The sequence below is a fragment of the Bos mutus genome, chromosome 1 (genome assembly GCF_027580195.1).
Source record: "Bos mutus isolate GX-2022 chromosome 1, NWIPB_WYAK_1.1, whole genome shotgun sequence".
NCBI classification, from domain to species: Eukaryota; Metazoa; Chordata; class Mammalia; order Artiodactyla; family Bovidae; genus Bos; species Bos mutus.
In genome coordinates, this window is record NC_091617.1 from 115,821,133 (window position 1) to 115,843,315 (window position 22,183).

Consider the following 22,183-nt stretch of genomic DNA (forward strand, 5'->3'; position numbering starts at 1 on the left):
GTCGCAGAGTCAGACACAACTGAGTGACTAACACTTCATATATAAATAACTGATACATAATTAATGTTGTACACAGAAATTAACAACATTATAAATCAACTATACTTCAATAAAACTTTTTTAAAACAAATATTTTTAAAAATCACAGTTCTACTCAAAAAATTCAAAATTCCCCAAATGCGGTTCTCTTGGGGTACATTTTTCAGGCTGCAGGGCATGGTTCAAACATGCCTAATTAAGGGGTGTTCTGTGTCTGCCCATCTGTAGGGGACTGGCCATCCCCGCAGGCCAGCCCCAGGCAGCACTCCCACCTGCACTGCCCAACCTCCACCCCTGCCAGGGACACCAGAGCGGCCACCCTGGACAACCACCTGGGCCTTCGATCACGCTGCTCTCCCCAACAAACACAAGATGCCTCCGGACTCAGCCAGAAAGAGCAGTGAGTGACAAGAGGTAGGAGACCGGGAAGGAAACAGAAAATGTAGCTTAAAAAAAAAAAAAAATCACTAAAATTACTCAAAAGTATCTGCCACAGGGGCACAAATTAAATCAATGTGTTGCCTTTGGCAACCATGAGGGATATGGTGCCAACTTTAGCCCATTCTGGGGATAAAAATGTAATAATTGCATGCTCACAGCCAAATTTCCCCAAGGATTAGTGAAACAGCATTTCGGAAGAAATCGTCCTCCTGAAACATCACCGCACAATGCTGTTTTCTCATTATTTCAGCAATAGGTTCTCCAACCTTCTCAATTTTAAAGGAACCTATTCTAACAAAAGTAAGAGTAGAAATAAACATCTGTTAGAAATTGAGTGGTTTGTTTTTATTTTTTAAGCACTACTAAAATTACTTGACAACAGTAACCCAGAGATAACTATTGTTAGGTTTTGGTTGAAACTACGTATTCTAATTGTGGCTTATTTAAAATTGAAATTCAAATGCACATGTTAAGTAAGCACTGCTTCAGTAATCAGCCAATGCCAAAAGATGAACAGACACTAGGTCAACATTCTGTTCCTAGTATAATCGTTTGTCAGAAAGCACCATCAATAACAGATATTATCGTTAAAATTATGCCATCGTCATTAAAAACCAAACAATAAATTATTAGTGTCATCATTTTCTGGTGCCCCTGTTATGGACTAATCATCTCATGACTCTCACTTGTTCAACAAAGCAAAATGCCAACCATCAGATGAGACAAGTTTAGCTTAGCTATAATAAGCAAAAACAAAAATAACAAGGACCCAAATCCTAGCTTTTGTGTGCCAAGCCTTGCTATTAACTCACTCTCAGTATGGTACTATTCTCAATACTCAGAATAGTTTAGCCTCAAGAGCTAAAAATAACACACATATTCACACATCCCCTACTTTGTCTCGGGTATATTTTTCTTTCAAGATTGTTTTCATTAAAATATGGAAGAAACACACACTATAGAAAATTTTTAATGCGAATATGCCTAGAAAAAAATCTCAATCATTTAATAGCTTTATATCTTTTCAGGTTTTTACCTTGTATCATTGACTGTTTAAACATATACACATCTTTTTTAAAAATTGCTGAAGATATTACTCCACAACTTGAATACCTTTAAAAATTCAAACAGAATTCAAATACAGACCTCTTGGTGATATATTTTAACTGCACCGTATTTAACTGATGTTAAGCTATCACATCAATGAGACAGGTTTGGATATCTGGGCCCTAAGACAGTCTAGTGTGAACTAGTATAAAAATTAGGATGCACACAAAATTTTCATTAAAAATTAAAAACAAAAAATAAAACACAGCCACAAGTACTGTACTCTTTAAAATTATTCGGATTCACTAACCCCTCTCAAGCTGAGTTAGGACTGGTCATTAAAAAGGAGAAATGGCGGCAGCAGTGGCAAGAAACAGTGACTCTCAGGCCTGCGCACACATGCCATCACCCAGGGCAGGGGCGGCTTTTACCAAATGCCAGTATCTTCAGCCCAATCCCATCAGATTCTGGTTTAACTGGTCTGCAGTGGGGACTCAGTTCTAAGTGATAACAAAAAAACAGGAGTGGCTAGAGATCTTAAGGAAGATGGTTGGGGGAGAGAGGTGGGGAGGTTTCAAAGGTAGAAAGGATGCAGAAAGTGATGAAGAAGCTGCTTTGAAAGTGCACCAGTTCTAAAACTCTGGGGCTATGGCCACATCTCTAGTTCACTGATATCAAGTAGAACTCAAGGCCACCAAGTCAGATTATTAGAAAGTTTATGAACATGAATGTTACTGAGAGTGGGGTCAGGGGTCAGTATATAAAGAATGACTGACTCATCCTTCTGATGCTGCTCTCCATAGCATCCTGTAGCCACTGTTTTTTGTTGATGCCTCAACGGCACCCCACTCCAGTACTCTTGCCTGGAAAATCCCATGGATGGAGGAGCCTGGTAGGCTGTAGTCCATGGGGTCGCTAAGAGTCGGACACGACTGAGCGACTTCCCTTTCACTTTTACGCATTGGAGAAGGAAATGGCAACCCACTCCAGTGTTCTTGCCTGGAGAATCCCAGGGACAGGGGAGCCTGGTGGGCTTCCGTCTATGGGGTTGCACAGAGTCAGACATGACTGAAGCGACTTAGCAGCAGCAGCAACCCCCAAACAGGAGGAGTCTCAGAGGCCATGCAGTTCACCCTACAGTAGCCTACCGTCTAACCAATCCAGGAGCTGTAGGCACAACTCAAGGTCACACAGGTAAACCAGAAGAACACAGTAGGTGTGAGATGCTCCACTCCAGTACATGAAAATATGCAAACTGATAAATACAATACATAATAGGGGAGAACAGAGACATGTCAAGTTACACTAAAAATGACCCCCTAGGGCCTGAAATACTTCCAGTATTACTAAGAGAACTGGGAGCTCAGCAGAGGACAAGCATTCACCCTGGGGGCAAACACAAGAGCACCCCAAATGCAACAACGCTCATGGAGAAGGTGTCTTGGCAGTGTGACACTGCAGAGAAGCAACAGAGGGCCACACTAAGGGTTACCAGAATGACCTTTGGCAGAGGTCGGCCCTGGGCCCACATCCTAGCTCCACCCCTGAGCAAGGCACCTGGCCTCCACTCAATCTCAACTCCATCTCTACAACAGAGCTCAATAATACATCCAGGTCAGTAACTATCCAGATGAGTAACTTTACACAATGCATGCATCATAGAAGTTGATCAGTAAGTGGCCATCATCATCATCATCAGTACTCATTATTATTGGGATGAAAACTTTTTAGAAAGGAAACTAAAGGTTAGGCCTTAACTGTTGCTGTCAGGCTCTGTTTCTACCTCAGCTGGGCTGTAATGCCTAACCTAACACTCTGGGTAAGTGTTTATGGAATCAATGTCAATTTCATGGTTCCAAAACCTTCAATGGATCCTTAATGAATTAAGGTCAAACTCCTTAGCTGGGAATTAAAATCATTTCAAATACTATCCAATATGATCTGCTCTGCAGGCTCCAGGTGTTTCTCTCATGTCCATGATGCTCTGTTGACAGGATCCACCCCAGTCCTGTTTTCGTATGTGGGCCCAGTTCAAATGTCACATCTCTCACACAGCCTTCTCAAGACGCTGGACACCACACCACACCACACCACACCACACCACACCACACCACACCACACCACACCACCACCCAGCAGGGATCACTCTCTAACTGATGCTTTAGAATTCCCTCCATCCTTCATCCCCATGCCTTACATACTCAAGACCTAAGTACTGACTTCAATCAATACATTATAAGGTCCTCTCAAAATTAAGCTACTAAATCATGTTCCTTCCCAATCATTCTGTCTCCCAAATCTTCATAAAAACATCTCCATTTTCTAGTTTAAACCTATCACGGCAGATCTAGAAGGTTTCAAACACCACTGTAGGGAATACGCCAAGTTCCTTCTCTAACACACTTGGTCTTCATGCATCTATTAGTCGGCATGCTACAAAAGGCCCATGCAAATACAGAACTTTTCATTCTTTTTAATGAGCTTTCATCAAGTATTGTATAAATATAAAACTTATACACATACACCTAATATATACATATAGGTATATATGTGTATATATATATTATAAATATATATATAAATATATTATAAATATATATATTTTTATACACACATATATATATATATAATATGTGTCCTTTAATTTTGTGAAAGCTTATTTTCTTTACTACATTCTTTCCTTTTATCAGAATGAGTGGGAACCCACTACGTAAAACAGATGCAACAAAGATTGCTTTGTAAAAACTCCAGCCAAGTCCAGAGATGAAGGTGCACATCTTTAAAGTGACCCACTGGGATTAAGACTTAAAGTCAAAGATGACAGGCTCCTCAATGGAAAAACCTATATCTTCAAACTTTCTCCCTGAAGCTATCCCACTACAATAAAATAAAAGGTTCTTGCTGGCCCAAGGGAGGAACAGACTGCTTCTCAAAACTGCAGGATGTAGAGGATTTAACTAGCCCAACTTAGGCGCAAACCTGCCTGGTACAGACTGATGGCAGAGTGGAGAGGAGGTTGAGATGGGGAGGAAAGAAGTTCAATATATACAAGATGGTGCACATTCCACTTGAAAGAAAGATAGCTAAGTCATGTCCGACTCCTATGACCCCATGGACTGTAGACTGCCAGGCTCCTCTGTCTATGGGATTCTCCCAAGAACACTGGAATGGGTTGCCATTTTCTTCTCCAGGGCATCTTCCTGACCCAGGAACTGAATCCAGGCCTTCCACATTGCAGGCAGATTCTTTACCAACTGAGCTACGTGGGAAGCCCTATACATACACTCATGAACTCCCAATAAAAGACTGAAAGATTTTTTTCATTTTCTGTTGTTAAAATGCTTTCTTGATCAAAAGATACCATCAACAAAGTGAAAAAACAACTCATAAATGGGAAGAAAACATCTGCAAATCATTTATCTGATAAAGGACTTGGATCGAGAGTATATAATGAATTATTACAACTCAATAATAAAGCAATTAATAATCCATTTTTTTGAATGGGTAAAGGAGCTAAATAGACATTTCTCCAAAGAATATAGACAAATGATCGATCAGCTCATGAAAATATGCTCAACATCATTAGCCACCAGAGAAATGCAAATCAAAACCACAATAAGGCACCATTAGGACACTTACAGAGGCTACCCAGATGGTGCAATTGTAAAGAATCTGTCTGCCAGGGCAGGAGATGCAAGAGACGTGGGATGTGGGTTTGATCCCTGGGTCAGAAAGATCCCCTGGAGTAGGAAACGGCAACCCACTCCAGTATTCCAGCCTGGTGGGGTAGTAAGAGTCCGACACAACTCAGTGACTAAACAACAACAGGATAGTACAAGATCAACAATACCAACTTTTTGGTGAGGATGTGTTCAAACTAGGCTCCTTGTACATTGCTGGTGGGAATGTAAAATGATGTAGCTACTGTGGAAAATGGTTCGGCAACTTCTCAAAGGGTTAGGATACAGTTATCATGTAACCCAAAGCCCACAAGTAGTCATAAACCCAGGAGAAATGAAAACACATGTCCACACAAAGATCTGTACACATTGGTAGCAGCACGGCTCATATGAGCCAGTAAGTGAAAGCAACACAAATGTCCATTAACTGTAAGTGAATTTTGTTGCTGTTCAGTCACTAAGCTGTGTCCAACTTTGTAATTCCATGGACTACAGCATGCCAGGCCTCCCTGGACTTCAATATCTCCAGGAGTTTGCTCAAACTCATGTCCATGGAGTCAGTGATGCCATCCAACCATCTCATCCTGTTACTCCCTTCTCCTTTTGCGCTCAATCTTTCCCAACATCAGGGTCTGTTCTAATGAGTCACCTCTTCTCATTAAGTGGCCAAAGTACTGGAGACTCAGCTTCAATCCTTCCAATGAATATTCAGGGTTGATTTCCTTTAGGATTGACTGGTTTGACTTCCTTGCTGTCCAAGGACTCTCAAGAGCCTCCTCCAGCACCACAAAAGGAAAGCATCAATTTTTCAGCCCTCAGCCTTCTTTATGGTCCAACTCTCACATTTGCAAAGTATCCGCTATGTATAGAATGGAATACTACTTAGCTATACAATGTCATGAACTACTGAAACACACTGCAACATGCATGAACACTGAAAACATAATACTGTATAACTGACAGAAACCTGTTTCAAAGAAACACATAAGTTATGATTCCAGTTAGATAAAATGTCCAGAATACGCAAATCTATAGGGCTGAGGGGGATGGAGGGGAAATGCGGAGTGACTGCTGATGGTTACAAGATTCCTTTCAGGGTGATAAAAGAATTCAAAAAGCTAATGATGGTTTCATAACTCTGTAAACACATGAAAAACTTCTCAATTATCACTTAAAATGAACTGCAAAATAGTAAAAATTATATCTCAATAAAGCTATAATTCTTAATGTTTTCTTGAAATACTTTACTAGAAATAAAAATCCAGCGTTTCATGAAGTACTGAAAAAAAAGACAACTATTCCACACTGATAAAAAGTAATCTACTATGGGACTCCCCCGGTGGTGCAGTGGATAAAAACTCACCTGCCAACGCATGGGACACAGGTTCAGTCCCCGGTCTGGGAAGATTCCACATGTTGCGGAGCAGCTAAAGCACATGCACCACAACTACCGAGCCTATCTGTACAAACACTGATGTCTGCAGGCCAAGAGCCTGTGCTCTGCAACGAGAGTAGCCCCCACTCACAACTAGAGAAAGTCCACACAAAGCAATAAAGACCCAGCGCAAGCAAAAACAGATAAAAAAAAAAAACTTTTAAAAGTAGCCCACTATGATCTGATATGGCTTTAAAAGGGCAGGGGAGGGGATTGGGAAGGAGAATAAGGAGAGAAGTAACAGTAGTCAAGAGTGAAGGTGGTCTGGAATTCCCATCTACTGTTGAATTTTCCAGTTTGTTGTAATCCACAAGTCAAAGGCTTTAGTGCAGTCAATGAAGCAAAAGTGGGTGTTTTTCTGGAATTCTCTTGATCCAAGTGATTTGGCAATTTGATCTCTGGTTCCTCTGCCTTTTTTAAATCCAGCTTGAACATCTGGAAGTTCACAGTTCAAGTATTGCTGAAGCCTGGATTGGAGAATTTTGAGCATTACTTTACTAGCGTGTGAGATGAGAGCAATTGGGCGGTAGTTTACACATTCTTTGGCATTGCCTTTCTTTGGGATTGGAATGAAAACTGACCTTTTCCAGTCCCGTGGCCACTGCTGAGTCTTCCAAATTTGTTGACATCTTGAGTGCAGCACATTCACAGTATCTTTTAGAATTTGAAAGAGCTCAGCTGGAATTCTATCACCTCCACTAGCTTTGATCGTAGTGATGCTTCCTAAGGCCCCCCTGACTTCACACTCCAAGATGTCTGGCTCTAGGTGAGTGATCACACCATCGTGGTTATCTGGGTCATGAAGATCTTTTTTGTACAGTTCTTCTGTGTATCCTTGCCACCTCTTCTTAATATCTTCTGCTTCTGTCAGGTCCATACAGTTTCTGTCCTTTACTGTGCCCATCTTTGCATGAAATGCTCCCTTGGTATCTCTGATTTTCTTGATGAGACCTCTGGTCTTTCCCATTCTGTTATCTCCTCTATTGCTTTACTCTGTTCACTGTGGAAGGGTTTCTTATCTCTCCTCGCTCTTCTCTGGAACTCTGCTTTCAGATGGGTATATCTTTCCTTTTCTCCTTTGCTTTCGGCTTATCCTCTTTTCTCAGCTATTTGTAAGGCCTCCTCATACAACCATTTTGCCTTTTCATATATCTTTTTCTTGGGGATGGTTTTGATCACTGCCTCCTGTACAATGTTACGAACCTCCATCCGTGGTTCTTCAGGCACTCTGTCTATCAGATCTAATACCTTGAATCTATTTGTCACTTCCACTGTATTATCACATGGGATTTGACTTAGGTCATACCAGAATGGCCTAGTAGTTTGCCCTGCTGTCTTCTATTTAAGTCTGGATTTTGCAAGGAGTTCATGGTCTGAGCCACAGTCAGCTCCTGGTCTTGTTTTCACTGAGATTCACCTTACCTGAATCCTGAGAAACCTATATGCAGGTCAAGAGGCAAAAATTAGAATCAGACATGGAACAACGGACGGGTTCCAAATTAGGAGAGGAATAAGTCAAGGCTGTATGTTGTCACCCTGCTTATTTAACTTTTATGCAGAGTTCAGTTCAGTTGCTCAGTCGTGTCCAACTCTTTGTGACCCCACAGACTACAGCACGCCAGGCCTCCTTGTCCATCACCAACTCCCGGAGTTCACTCAAACTCATGTCCATTGAGTCAGTGATGCCATCCAACCATCTCATGCTCTGCTGCCCCCTTCTCCCATCCTCAATTTTTCCCAGCATCAGGGTCTTTTCAAATGAATCAGCTCTTCACATCAGGTGGCCAAAGTATTGGAGTTTCAGCTTCAGCATCAGTCCTTCCAATGAATATTCAGGACTGATTTCCTTTCAGATGGACTGGTTGGATCTCCTTGCTGTCCAAGGGACTCTCAAGAGTCTTCTCCAACATCACAGTTCAAAAGCATCAATTCTTTGGTGCTCAGCTTTCTTCACAGTCCAACTCTCACAACCATACATGACCACTGGAAAAACCATAGCCTTGACTAGATGGACCTTTGTTGGCCAAGTAATGTCTCTGCTTTTCAATATGCTGTCTACGTTGGTCATAACTTTTCAAGGAGCAAGCGTCTTTTAATTTCATGGCTGCAATCACCATCTGCAGTGATTCTGGAGTCCCCCCAAAGTAAAGTCTGTCACGGTTTCCACTGTTTCTCCATCTATTTGCCATGAAGTGATGGGACCACATGCCATGATCTTCGTTTTCTGAATGTTGAGCTTTAAGCCAACTCTTTCACTCTCCTCTTTCACTTTCATCAAGAGGCTCTTTAGTTCTTCACTTTCTGCCATAAGGGTGTTATCATCTGCACATCTGAGGTTATTGATATTTCTCCCAGCAATCTTGATTCCAGCTTGTGCTTCATCCAGCCCAGCATTTCTCGTGATGTACTCTGCATAGAAGTTAAATAAGCAGGATGACAAAATACAGCCTTGACATACTCCTTACCCTATTTGGAACCAGTCTGTTGTTCCATGTCCAGTTCTAACTGTTGCTTCTTGACCTGCACACAGGTTTCTCAAAAAGCAGGTCAGGTGGTCTGGTAGTCCCATCTCTTGAAGAATTTTCCACAGTTTATTGCGATCCACACAGTCAAAGGCTTTGGCATAGTCAATAAAGCAGAAATAGATGTTTTTCTGGAATTCTCTTGCTTTTTCCATGATCCAGTGGATGTTGGCAATTTGATCTCTGGTTCCTCTGCCTTTTCTAAACCCAGCTTGAACATCTGGAAGTTCATGTACTGCTAAAGCCTCGCTTGGAGAATTTTGAGCATTACTTTACTAGCGTGTCAGATGAGTGCAATTGTGCGGTGGTTTGAGCCTTCTTTGGCATTGTCTTTCTTTGGGACTGGAACAAAAGCTGACCTTTTCCAGTCCTGTGGTCACTGCTGAGTTTTCCAAATTTGCTGGCATATTGAGTGCAGCACTTTCACAGCATTATCAGAGTTATATATCATCAGCATTATGCAGAGTACATCATGTGAAATGCCGGGCTTGGTGAATCACAAGCTGGAATCAAGATTGCCGGGAGAAATGTCAATAACCTCAGATATGCAGATGACACCACCCTTATGGCAGAAAGCAAAGAGGAACTAAAGAGCCTCTTGATGAAAAGTACAAAAGGAGAGTGAAAAAGTTGGCTTAAAACTCAACATTCAAAAAATGAGGATCATAGCATCTAGTCCCATCATTTCATGACAAATAGATGTGGAAACAATGGAAACAGTGACAGCCTTTATTCTCTTGGGCTGAGAAATCACTGCAGATGGTGACTGCAGTCATAAAATTAGAATGCTTGCTCCTTGGAAAAAAAGCTATAACAAACCTAGACAGCGTATTAAAAAGCAGAGACATTTTGCCAACAAAAGTCCATCTAGGTAAAGCTATGGCTTTTCCAGTAGTCATGTATGGATGTGAGAGTTGGGCCATAAAGAAGGCTGAGCACCAAAGAATTGATGTTTTTGTACTGTGGTATTGGAGAAGATTCTTCAGAGTCCCTTGGACAGCAAGGAGATCAAACCAGTCAATCTGAAAGGAAATCAATCCCGAATATTCATTGGAGGGACTAATGCTGACACTCCATTACTTAGGCCACCTGATGCAAAGAGGTGACTCATTTGAAAAGACCCTGATGCTGGGAAAGATTGAAGGCAGGAGGGGAAGGGGACGGACAGAGGACGAGATGGTTGGATGGCACCACTGACTCAATGGACATGAGTTTGCACAATCTCTGGGAGATAGTGAAGGACAGGGAAGCCTGGAGTGCTGCAGTCCATGGGGTCACCAAGAGCCATACACGACTGAGCAGCGGAACAACAGAAGAGTGAAGGGGCAAAACTGGGTGATGGTTGGTAGGGACTTTATCACATCCTCCTATATTTTTCTATGTTCAAAATGCCCACAACAAAAGGCTTTAAAAAGTTAATCAGTTGAATTCTATAAAATGATTCACAGAAAACCCCAAATCCCCCATTCAGCCACTGCTTACTTGGGGAAGGAAAGGGGAAATCAGCGTGCTGATCAGCAGCCTGGATAAAGAATAGCCTCAGTGAAAACTGCTGCCTCAGGCTGACGTGTGAGCAAAGGAGAGTCAGCCCACAGGCTGGAATGCTGGTTCTGCTGAATGGTCAGTTAGTGAACTCGGGCTCTCTGGCTGAGAAGCAGGAAAAGCGGGGTGGGCGTGGGGGTTAGTAGATGACATGCTGTGGTGCAGTAAATCACCGAAACTTTTTTTTAGTCACCAAGTTTTTTTTCTTGGTTTTTGTATTCTTGTTGTTAGTCGAACTGTGAGGCTTGTGGGACCTCAGTTCCTCAACCAGGGATGGAACCTGGGGCCCTGGCAGTGACAGCCCCAAGTCTTAACCACTGGACCACCAGGGAAGTCCCTGAAACTTTTCTTTATGCTTCAAAAACTTTTCCTTTCACTCATAACTACCTGTAGAATACTGGTGCTGAGTGGCAAACGTCAAATATCTGTTTTTGTCTGGATGAGTAACTTTACCGTTTTATTTACTGGCAATGACGCTAAGTACTGTTACTTGGTGATTAAGGTAACAACTCAAAATAAAATAAAAATCATGGGGGATTTCACAGGTGGTCCAGTGGTTCAGACTCTGTGCTTCCACTGCAGGCGGACTGTGTTCCATCCCTAATCAGGGAACTTAGATCCCACATGCCACACGGTGTGGCAAAAAAAAAAAAAAAAAAAACCATGGGCATGTGGCCGCAAACGTTAAATGTCTACTAAGGGCCAGACGCTCTCCTGGGGCCTGGAACTATAAAGCTGAGAGGAAAGCAGTCCCTACCTGAGGCGATTCATTCTTGAGGTAGAAACACAAGGACACAGACACTGACAGCAACGAGTTAAGAGGTCCGACATGCCGTGGAGCAAAGGCAAGGAAGCACAGGGATGTTTTAGCCTAGGCTTGAGGGAAGGTGGGGCTTCCCAGGTGGCGCTCAACAGTGTTAGCTACTCAGTCGTGTCCGACTCTCTGCAACTCTGTGGACTGTAGCCCGCCAGGCTCCTCTGTCCATGGAATTTTCCAGGCAAGAATACTGGAGTGGTTGCCATTCCCTTCTCCAGGGGATCTTCCCAACCCAGGGATCAAACCTGGGTCTCCTGCATTGCATTCTTTACCTGAAGAATCTGCCTGCCAATTCAGGAGATGCAAGAGGTGTCGAGTTCGATCCCTGGATCAGGACGATCCCCTAGAGTAGGAAATGGCACCCTACTCTAGTATTCTTGCCTGGAAAGTTCCATGGGCACAGGATCAGTCAATCCTAAAGGAAATCAATCCTGAATATTCATTGGAAGGATTGATGCTGGAGCTGAAGCTCTAATACTTTGGCCACCTGATACAAAGAGCCAACCAACTGGAAAAGACCCTGATGCGGGAAAAGATTGAGGACAGAGGATGAGATGATTAGATAACATCAACTCAACGGACATCACAAGTCTGAGCAAACTCCAGGAGATAGTGAACGACAGGGAAGACTGACATGCTACAGTCCATGGGGTCACAAAGAGTCGGACACGACTTAGCAACTGAACTTCTGAGGAAAGTTACGAAGGAGTTCCACGGGCAGAAACAGCAGTGTGTAATTTCGCAGGTCCTGCAGAGGGAGCCTGGCAGAGGATGCAAGGCAGAGAGAGAAAGGATCACCTCTGAGGTGAAGCAGGTGGCCCATGCCAGAGGTACTCAAATGCTAATGCACAAAAGGATCACCAGAGGGCGCTGGTTGGTTAAACATACAGATTTAGCCTTGACAGAGATTTCTACCCTTTAAGGTTCGACTGGGGTCCAGAAACCTGCATTTATAACCTGCTTGTCCCCAGGCAGGGACAAGCTATACAGTCTTATCTTTTGCCACAAATGACCGAAAGACACTGAAGAATTTTAAGCAAAGGAATGAGGAAATTAGATACGTAAATTAAGATTCTCAGAAGTTGTAGGGGAGACAAATAAAAAAGAGACTGTGGAGTGCAGTGGACAGGTGACTGAGGAGGGAACAAGAAAAAGAGGAGGACAGGACTGTAATCACCTGATAACGGAGAAGAAACCTGGGTCTCCTGCACAGTGGTAAGGACTCTGCCTGCCGAGGCAGGAGACCCAAGTTTGATCCCTGGGTCATGTTTATCCCCTGGAGAAGGAAGTGGCAACCCACTCCAGAATTCTTGCCTGGGAAATCCCATAGACAGAGGAGCCTTGTGGGCTACAGTCCATGGGGTCGCAAAGGGTCAGACATGATTGAGCACAGATGAGCCCAAGCGTAGAGAAGAAAAGAGGCAGGTAGCTTCAAGATTTGCCAGTGGGATAGCTGAGCAGATCATGGTGCCAAAGAAAGAGATGTGGAACAGAGGGCAAGAGGGGAGGAGGGTGAGGGAGCTAAATTCAATGTTTGTTTTCATTATCTTGTTCTTTTTTTTTTATTATTAATTTCTTTATTATTAAAAAAAAATTAATGCGGGGGCAGCTGTCGCCACCACTGCCGCCTCCGCCTCGCTCATCCCGCCGGGTCCAGTACCGGCCCCCGCCGCCACCACCACCACCTCCTCCGCCGCCGCCGCCGCCGCCGCCGCCACCGCCCCGGCCCCTCCCCCTGGCTCGCGAACCCACCGCCCCGCTCGGTCCTCGCGCCCCGAGCCTAGCCTGCACGCCGGCAGCCGGCCCTGAACCGAGGCCAATCGTAGCCCGCAGCCGCGGCGCGTGCAGGCCCCGCCTCCCGACCACAGGCCAATCCTAGCGGAGCAACCCCAGGGCCCGCACGCCAGCCCCGCCTCCCAGACTTCGCGCGGAGCCATTATCTTGTTCTAATTAAACTTTGAGATAATCAGAGTCACAAGCAGTTGTTAAGAAATAACAGAGAGAGATCCCATGTCTTTTACCTGTGTGTGTGTGTGTGTGTGTGTGTGTGTGTGTGTGTATTCATGCTCAGACATGTCCAGCTCTTTGTGACCCCCTGGACTGTAACCCACCAGGCTCCTCTGTCCATGGAATTCTCTAGGCAAGAATACTGGAGTGGGTAGCCATTTCCTACTCCAGGGCATCTTACCAACCCAGGAACTGAACCCATATCTCTTGACTCACCTGCATTGGCAGGCGGGTTCTTTACCACTGTGCCACCTGGGAAGTCCTGACTTTTCCCAAATGTTAATATCCGGCAAAACTAAAGGACAAGATCAAAACCAGGATATCAACATGGACACAATCCACCAATATTATTCAGTTGCCCGGTTCTAAGTTCAGTTTTGAATACCTGAATTTGCGATGTCAAAGATATTCATGGGAAAACATGTCCAGGGCAAGTGGGTAACAGGTCAGAAGGGTCAGGGTGAAGACATGGATGAGGGACCTTTATGCGGGTTCAATGCTTTAAACAATGAGATTATGCAACAGAAGAACCCAGCAGGCACAGGTTTAAAAAGGTTTACCCTGAAGAGTTAAAACATGGGTAGTGCAGTCACTCAGCCCTATCCTGAGCCTTCAGCGTAGATTAACTCAGCTGGTGGTAAAAAACACAGATTCAGGAGTCAGGTGGCCTGATTTGTCCAGGCTCCAATCACTTGGCAGGTTCGGAGCCTTGGGCAAGTCACTCACCCATGCCTCAGTCACGTGTCTACAAAATAGGGCTGTTAAGTGGACTTCGCCTGTACAGTTATTTTGAGAATAGAGTGGGATAGAAGATGCTTACAACTGTGACATGTTGTTCGAAAGGAAGCAAACTTACATAACTGACAGGACCAGGCAGCCAGGAGCCCCAAGATGAGAAGGAGATAAACTTGGCTGGAAGCAGGAACTCTCTGGCCAAGACAGGAAGACAGGTAAGGATTGGCTGCTGCGGGTGGGTCTGTACAGGTGTCCGATGGGGTGGAAGCAAGCAGGTGGCTGAGAAACTGAGGGAGTCTGCCCCTCTCTGAAGTTCAAGAGAAGGGTGTGGGCAGGGGAGGGAGCCTGAAGAGAGGTGAAGGCCCGACGAGCCGCTGTGAGGAGGGAGGGACAACACCCCCCGAAAGACAAGGGCCCTGACACGGCAACGTAGAAATAACTGCACCACTGTGAGACTGACAGTTAATGCTGGAGGATTTCAGCGTAAAAAAGAGACCAAGTGGCCAACCAAGGAAACGGGTGGCAAAGTCTCGGGCAGGGAAAGGAGAAAGAAGGGCTGGTGGGGAGAGAGCAAGGAGTCCCAAGGCCGCAGAGAAACTGCCTGTCCGTCTGCCTTCGAGGTGCCAGGTGATGGCGGTGGATACCGGAGACAGCACTTGACACTTGTTCAGTTTTCCCTTCTCGCCATCAGGTCTCCCATTGCTGTTCCCAGGCCAATGCAGACAAGTGCTAACTGCTACTCTTACGGATTTTTTTTTCCAGTTGTCCTTGTTCTCTCTCAATCCTGTCAATGCAACAAAGCCAAGACTCCTGGCAACTACAGAATCCAATTTTAGCCCCTGGAACAAGAATCTCTTATCCGGCCCATCAACCTCATCACCAGCTTCTCACCTCAGCACAGCCTGGAGGATTCCTCCTGACAGAGGGGCGCATAAGAAATTCCTGCCCCTGATCGGGGGGTGGGGTGCCCAAGGTGGTTGTTTGAGTTAATGTTACAGTTATCAGTGCAGAATGAAATGGCAACCCACTCCAGTGTTCTTGCCTGGAGAATCCCAGGGGCAGGGGAGCCTGGTGGGCTGCCATCTATGGGGTCGCACAGAGTCGGACACGACTAAAGCTACAGCAGCAGCAGCAGTAGTTATCAGAGGGTAAGTCCCTCAAATTTTTCCTGACTTCTGAATATACCTGAGTGAGTGATGGCCTTGGCCTCACTGAGATAGATATTCCACTCACGGAATAAAAGGGAAGTTCCTTCTCCAAATATTAAACTGTGTGTTTAATTAACCCCTCAGGACAAGCTCCCACCACGTTCCCTGTCAAGAGACTGGGCTGAGGATTTCATGGCCCCAGGAGAGGAGAGCTATGGCAAGAAGAGATTCGAGGAGGAGACAGAGGAACATACCTCTGTGAAATCCTGAGTAAAAGGGGGCCCCTCCTGAGGACATGTGCGGAGGAGGAACAGAGGAGCAGGGCTGGCAGAAGGTCCCCTGCGGCCCCACTGGACGCACCAAAGCTGCTGCAGTTAGTCGATCAGACACACAGTCACCCTCACTCTTCAGGAGGCAGCAGAAAACCCCCATCATTCGCAGCGCAAAAACAAACTACATTTGCCTTTCTTTTTTCTTTCCTTTTTGCATTTGTGTCGAAATTTGATTCCATGGTCAGTTGTGCTCTGAGTAAAAGTTCCCACAGCACGAGCAGCACTGTGTTGACGCCTTACGTCCTGAGCACAGGGGCTGCCAAGTTTGTCATCCTGAACAAGTAAGTATCTTTCAGTGGAATGTGAGTACAAATATTACAGGCATCGTATCTCCAGACAACCATGCCACGCAGCAAAGGCTTTAAAATATAAAATGATTACACAGACTGTGCAGACCCATCCCCTTAATCGTCTGCTCCAGCACCACTGGTTTCTTTGGGTTCTTTTTTTCTGGAGACCCAAGACTGATGTAGGATACATTTATTTCCATCTATGTTACTCTCAGGGCTTCCCAGCTGGCTTAGTGGTAAAGAATCCCTCTGCCACACAGGAGACTCAGGTTCAAACCCTGGGTCAGGAAGATCCCCTGGAGAAGGGAATGGCAACCCATGCCAGTATTCTTGCCTGGAGAAGCCCATGGACAGAGGAGCCTGTCAGGCTTCAGTCCATGGTGTCACAAAGGGTCAGATAAGACTTAGCTACTAAACAACAACAATGTTGCTCTCACAAAGATGTTCCAACTGACCATTTATGGACCCTTAATGTGTTTTCTATCCTATAGTCTATTGGGTTGGCTAAAAAGTTCATTTGAGTTAGTCTGTAACAGTGTACAGAAAAAACTAAATGAACTTTTTGGCCAACCCAATATATATTCCTCAACTCCAAAATCATGGAGAATTGAAACAGGCCTAAGAGCCATTTTATTGCAGATTTCATTTGGAAGATTATACACACTTTGTCTGAAAATGACTCTGAAACTCAGAGTATATCTTTTTAATTTAAAAAAAAAAAAAAAAAAGCTTTCTATTCATCAAGGAATTAACATTCCAGTACAAATTACAAAAAGGAAAGATCCAGCTTCTCTAAGTCATTACAAAGTTAGTAGCGTAGAGCCCCTTACAAGAACAAGGCTCTCTGTGCACAGCATGAAACAAGCACAAATTTTCTGAAATGAACATAAAAACATGCACTAAAGACACACATAAAAACACATTTCAGACAATACAAAACAAACGTAACAGCAGTTCCTTCTGAAGCACACGCTGAGGGGTCTGGGAGACCACAGGAGGACACAGGAAAGTGAGACTTGACTACGTTCTGAGTATTTTAACATGGTCTTCTACCATGAGTATCTATGATCTACTTTCAAAAGAAAGTTGTAAGTCATGCAATCAGATATCTTTCCTCAAAATCCTGCCTACGCTTTAAGCAACAGATCTACAAGATGCACAACCAGCGAATACCTCACTGAATATTGAGCTTCTTAAAACACCTTTCACACGTCTCCCCAACATCACTCCCCTGCTCCCAACTCAAAAGCACCCCTCTGATATGAGCAGCTTGGAAACAGTAAAGCACACAAACCCAGAAATGAAAGCCCAGGATCCAACTCTCTGTTCTCCCACTTTTCACAGATTTTTCTCAACCCACTTAATAAATGGAGACACACAGCTACCTCAGAGGGATTCTGTGAGGACATGCCCAAATGACGATATACAAAACCAGGCTGCAAACTACAAAAACTCCTGACAAACAGATACTTTTGCTGTATATGTTCCAAGTGTAGACGCACATGTATGTACTAATAATTCATAAAGAGCAAAGAACTAAATTTTCATTAAATTGAGATGCTGCTCAGTATTTTATTATAGAAGATTAATTTGACCAGGAGTCAGTATTAAAAGTGACTAAAAAACAGAGAAAGTGTTGAGTGGCAATGGGTTCTGAACAGGAAATTCAAGACCAAGTGATTCACCCAAAGCAACAAGACCAGAAGCAGCAGTGGTAAAGACCAAAGCAAATACAGTACACATAACAGAACTATAAACATACCTCATCTGCTCTCGGGTTACCAGAGAGGAAGATTATTAGATAATTTAAGGTCAAGAAATACTTTTTTAAAACGCAAAATCAAAACAAAAATTTCCCAATTTTTACTTAAAGGCTAGATTTCTTCAGGGCCCAGCTCATACTTAATTCTCTCAGAAAACCTCTCCTAATTTTTCCAGTCTCCCATCACTTCTTATAGGATTACAGGTAATTATGTTCTGACTATGGCTGTGTGTTCTGGGTATGCATCTTGTTTCCACAAAAATCCTTTAAGGCAGCCCCTTTGAAGGCAAATAGCACAGCCTCCTTTTGGTTAAAATTCTTCACAACATCTATTCCAATGCAGAGAATCTTAATATACCTTAAAAAAAATAATAATAGATCACTCTTTCCTCAAGTGAAATATAACAAGCTCTCTGAAAACATTTTCCTGAGAAATTCAGAAGCAATCATGAGCAGACATTACCTCTGACTTCACCAAAAATTTAACTGATCATAAATACAAACACACCCAACAATAACCACCACTACCACATACCAGCATTTCAACATGGAACAGGCTATAACATTTTTACTTTAGAAAAAGCTGAAATATGTTTCCATAGGGTAGCAATGTGGAATGCAGAGTTACACTGCAGCATATTAAACTTGATGAGAACTTTTAAAGGTTATAAACTTTTAAAGATATAAATCAGGAAAGTACAATGGCGCTTGACAGAGGTTAGGGGAGGGAGAGAGGGGAAGGAGGAGTTTATTTAATGAGTATAGAGCTTCAATTTTGCAAGATAAAAAGTTCTGGAGACCAGCTGCCCAACATCTTGCAGACAGGTAAAGACAACTGTACTATACACAGAAAATGGTTAAGATGATAAATTTGATGTGTTTTTTACCACAACTTTTAAGTCTCTGTAAATCTTACATAGCCAATTAACTGAACAGCTACACACCTAGAAAAACACAAAATTCTTCCAATTTTTGTTTCAGTCTTAAGCAGAAAGTAGCTGGCAGAATGAAAAGTAAGCTCTTGAAATATCATTTAAGGAGACCTAAAACTATAATACATTACCTGAGCTCCCTTCAAATCTTTCGCACAAAACACTGTTTTTTACAGCAAGATATCTTCCAGAAAAGGCATTAACAATCCAAAAACAGAGAGTAATAATTTGAGACTGAGATTAGGCTTGGCTGACTTTTTATTTATTAACATATCAAAGTTACACCTGCACATGTCTTAAAGTCCAATAGCTGTATATGACGTTGTGAAAAACAGCAGCCTACAGTCCATAAACTCCATTTTCCATTCTCCAAAAGCAGTTATTTTCAACTCTTTTATTCATTGTGCTTCTTTTGTTTACCATTTTATCTCTAAATAACATACTTGCTGTTGTACTTCCTGATTTTAAGCATTGTCTATTGGCTTCCTTCTACAGAAGATGGTGGAATAGTAAGCTCTCCTTCACCTCCCACCAAGATGTTATGTACTCACATATTTCCTTTCTCCCATCAAATAGATTTCAATTCTGAAGCTAGTATATGTTTACAGCAGGAAAACCAAATAAGTAACCAGGTCCTTGTTACTAAAAATCATTTCATTGTCCATGTAACAGATATGATATCAATGTGAAGTCAATAATAATCTTTAATGCTAAAGGGAAACATTAGAGATAAATTGGAAATAGAAATAAAAACTCCCATGTGCATGCACAGCACGTTTGTGTGTGCGCGCGTGTGCACACACACACACAGATATGTATGTATCCATCGATGGACATGAGTTTGGGTGAACTCCGGGAGTTGGTGATGGACAGGGAGGCCTGACGTGCTGCAATTCATGGGGTCGCAAAGAGTCAGACACGACTGAGTGACAGAACTGAACTGATCCACCCACTGACACGGCTTAGATGCCATTGCACACCTCATAGCAATGATCTCTTCAGCATTCAGATCTGGCTTTCTAAACACCATTCCCCACTAGAAAGAAGCAGGGTTCCATACAGAAATGGCTGATTGCAGACCTGAGGCAGAAAAAAGTAGAAGATGAGCCTGGGAGACTTTCTGTGCCCAAAAAGGAGGTGATCAAAGTCAAATGGTGTCATGTCAAAGGATACAAAAGAGCCCGAAGCATCTTCTACTGGTCACCTCTGGACTAAACACTAAAATGAACAAGTGTAACTGGTTGTAAAATGCTGAATGAATAAATATCAGTAACTCCATAAAAATGACCAAATATAATTTTTTTAAATCAGAAAAAAAATTAGAAAAACTCATTTATTGAAAAGCTAAACATGCAATTGCAACAATTCTTACTCTGAGAAGTGATAATCATAGGAAAAGAATTTAGGATTTACTCTGCCTTTTCAAAAAAGAATTATGATTTATCACAGGTGGTGAGGGATAGCCCACTCTTACAGAAGAATGGCAATATCTAGCCATTCCCAACGAAATGATGCTTTCGAACTTGATTCATCAATGGATGCTAAACTTCCAGGTGAAAAATTACTGACGAATGGGAAGGTTTCAGGTGCTAAAGCTGTACCCGTAGGTCCTGTTCCTTCTACTGGAGAGTGGCTTTCAACAGACAGCCAGAGTTACAGCACCGATTAAAACCTATCTTTCATGCCTAGGTAAAGTATGAGTTTAAATTATGCTTATACAGGCACATCTGTCCAAGCTTTAGGGTTATTTTCATAGTAAACAAGGTGGATACCTCCTTAATGACAAATAAAAGAAAAGCCACACGTGACAATGTGGAGGCAATCTTGAAACTCAAAGCTTGTCCCTGGAATCAGAAAAAGTATACACCATCTTCAAGGACCCGAACTGAAAGTAAGCTGGTTGGCTTAGATAAGAAACCAGACTGTCAATTATGTGTTTAGCAGGGCTTATTTTTGCAGTCCAAATGGCTCAGTGAATATGTCACAAATTAATTACCCACTGAGCAAGAAGGGGAGCTGTTTCTTCTCTGTTTTGGGGAGATGATAAGGATAGTGGTTCCAAGAGTACAGTCAACCAAGAGAAGTTTCTCATCCAACCCAAACGCCCAACCCAACAAAACCTCAGGGGTACAGAGGAAATGACTGGGGTAAACAGAGCAGTTCCATGGGCAGTTTAACCACGAAAAATTTTAATCTTCTTCTAATCTGCTTCCCCCAAAAAAGGGCCTCATGTCCATGATACATCTTGTCACTTTTCACCATATTGAACACCCAACATTTCTTAGCCAGAATTAGAGCTGCCCATCTTGCAAGCAATTTCATCTATCTGTCACTTCTTGAGCTCCCTGGGCTAAACATTCTACTCTGCCTGCTCCCAGTGGCATTCATGGGAACAACGGAGTTCTGGTTCCTCTGATGCTGACCACAGCCACTGAGTCCTGCAGCCTGGGGTCTCCCTACCTTTCTCCTTAACAACACTTAGCCCCCCTGGGGCCCAGACCTGCAACATCCACACAATTCCTCCTGCACCCAGCAACCATCAGGCCACAGTGGGGAGGAAAGAGCAAACATTTTCTAGTAGGTCCACTCTGTCTGTGCCAGCACGTTACTTAACTTCTGAGGCTCGGCTCCCTCATACGCAGAACAAAATAATAAAATCTACATCGCAAGCGTGTTACGATGATTACAAATCATGTCTGTAATGTTCCCAGGACAATATATAAAATAATTAATAGAGACTGCCTAGTAATAACTGTGGTCCTAGTGCAGACTAGTTACAGTCTATATTCACCGGCCACTCACTATGTGGTGGACACTGTTCTAAATGCAAGTACTGACTCAGTTCATCCAGAAGATGCTATCAGTTACGCCCATTTACAGACAAGAAGCCAAGAGAGAGGGTTATAACAGTAACAGTAATGAAAAGTCCTTCCACGGTTCCCCATCACCCCACTCCAGCAAACACACCAGCCTTTCATCACAGCCCCATGGGTAACCGACACGCCAGGTGAACATAAACCCTGGCAGTTCCACGTCAAACCTCTTCCTCTGCTTATCTCATTCTTCGGCCAGAAATGCCCTTCTCTGCACAACAGCCCCCAACCCTACCTCCCCACCACCCCCCACCCCCAAAAATCCCGCTTCTTCCAAAACTGCACTCAAATGTCACTTCCCCTGTGACATCCCTGGGCTTCCCAAGTCCTCTGGGACTCCCTCTGCATTTTATTCGCGTCACTGTTTCCTTTCCTTCCTCCACTGTCTGGACTGTTTGGCCATGTGCCCCCTCCCTCTGCTGTAAACACCGAGGGTGCAGGAACCACACTCTCCCCTCCGTCCCCACTGGCCAGGCACAGTGCCCAGCAGAAGCCTCAGAGCAGAGTTAGGACACGTGTGTTGAGGGGCTGCGTGCACGTGACACATCGGGGTACTCCTCTGTGAGCTGGGGGTAAAGCAC

General features: G+C 43.6%; 1 protein-coding gene across 3 annotated transcripts in view; it reads right to left on the minus strand.

The window, feature by feature from the left end:
- Positions 1-22,183, minus strand: part of MED12L (mediator complex subunit 12L) — a 361,400-nt gene that overhangs the window by 286,366 nt on the left and 52,851 nt on the right. The gene's annotated exons all lie outside the window — the stretch shown is intronic.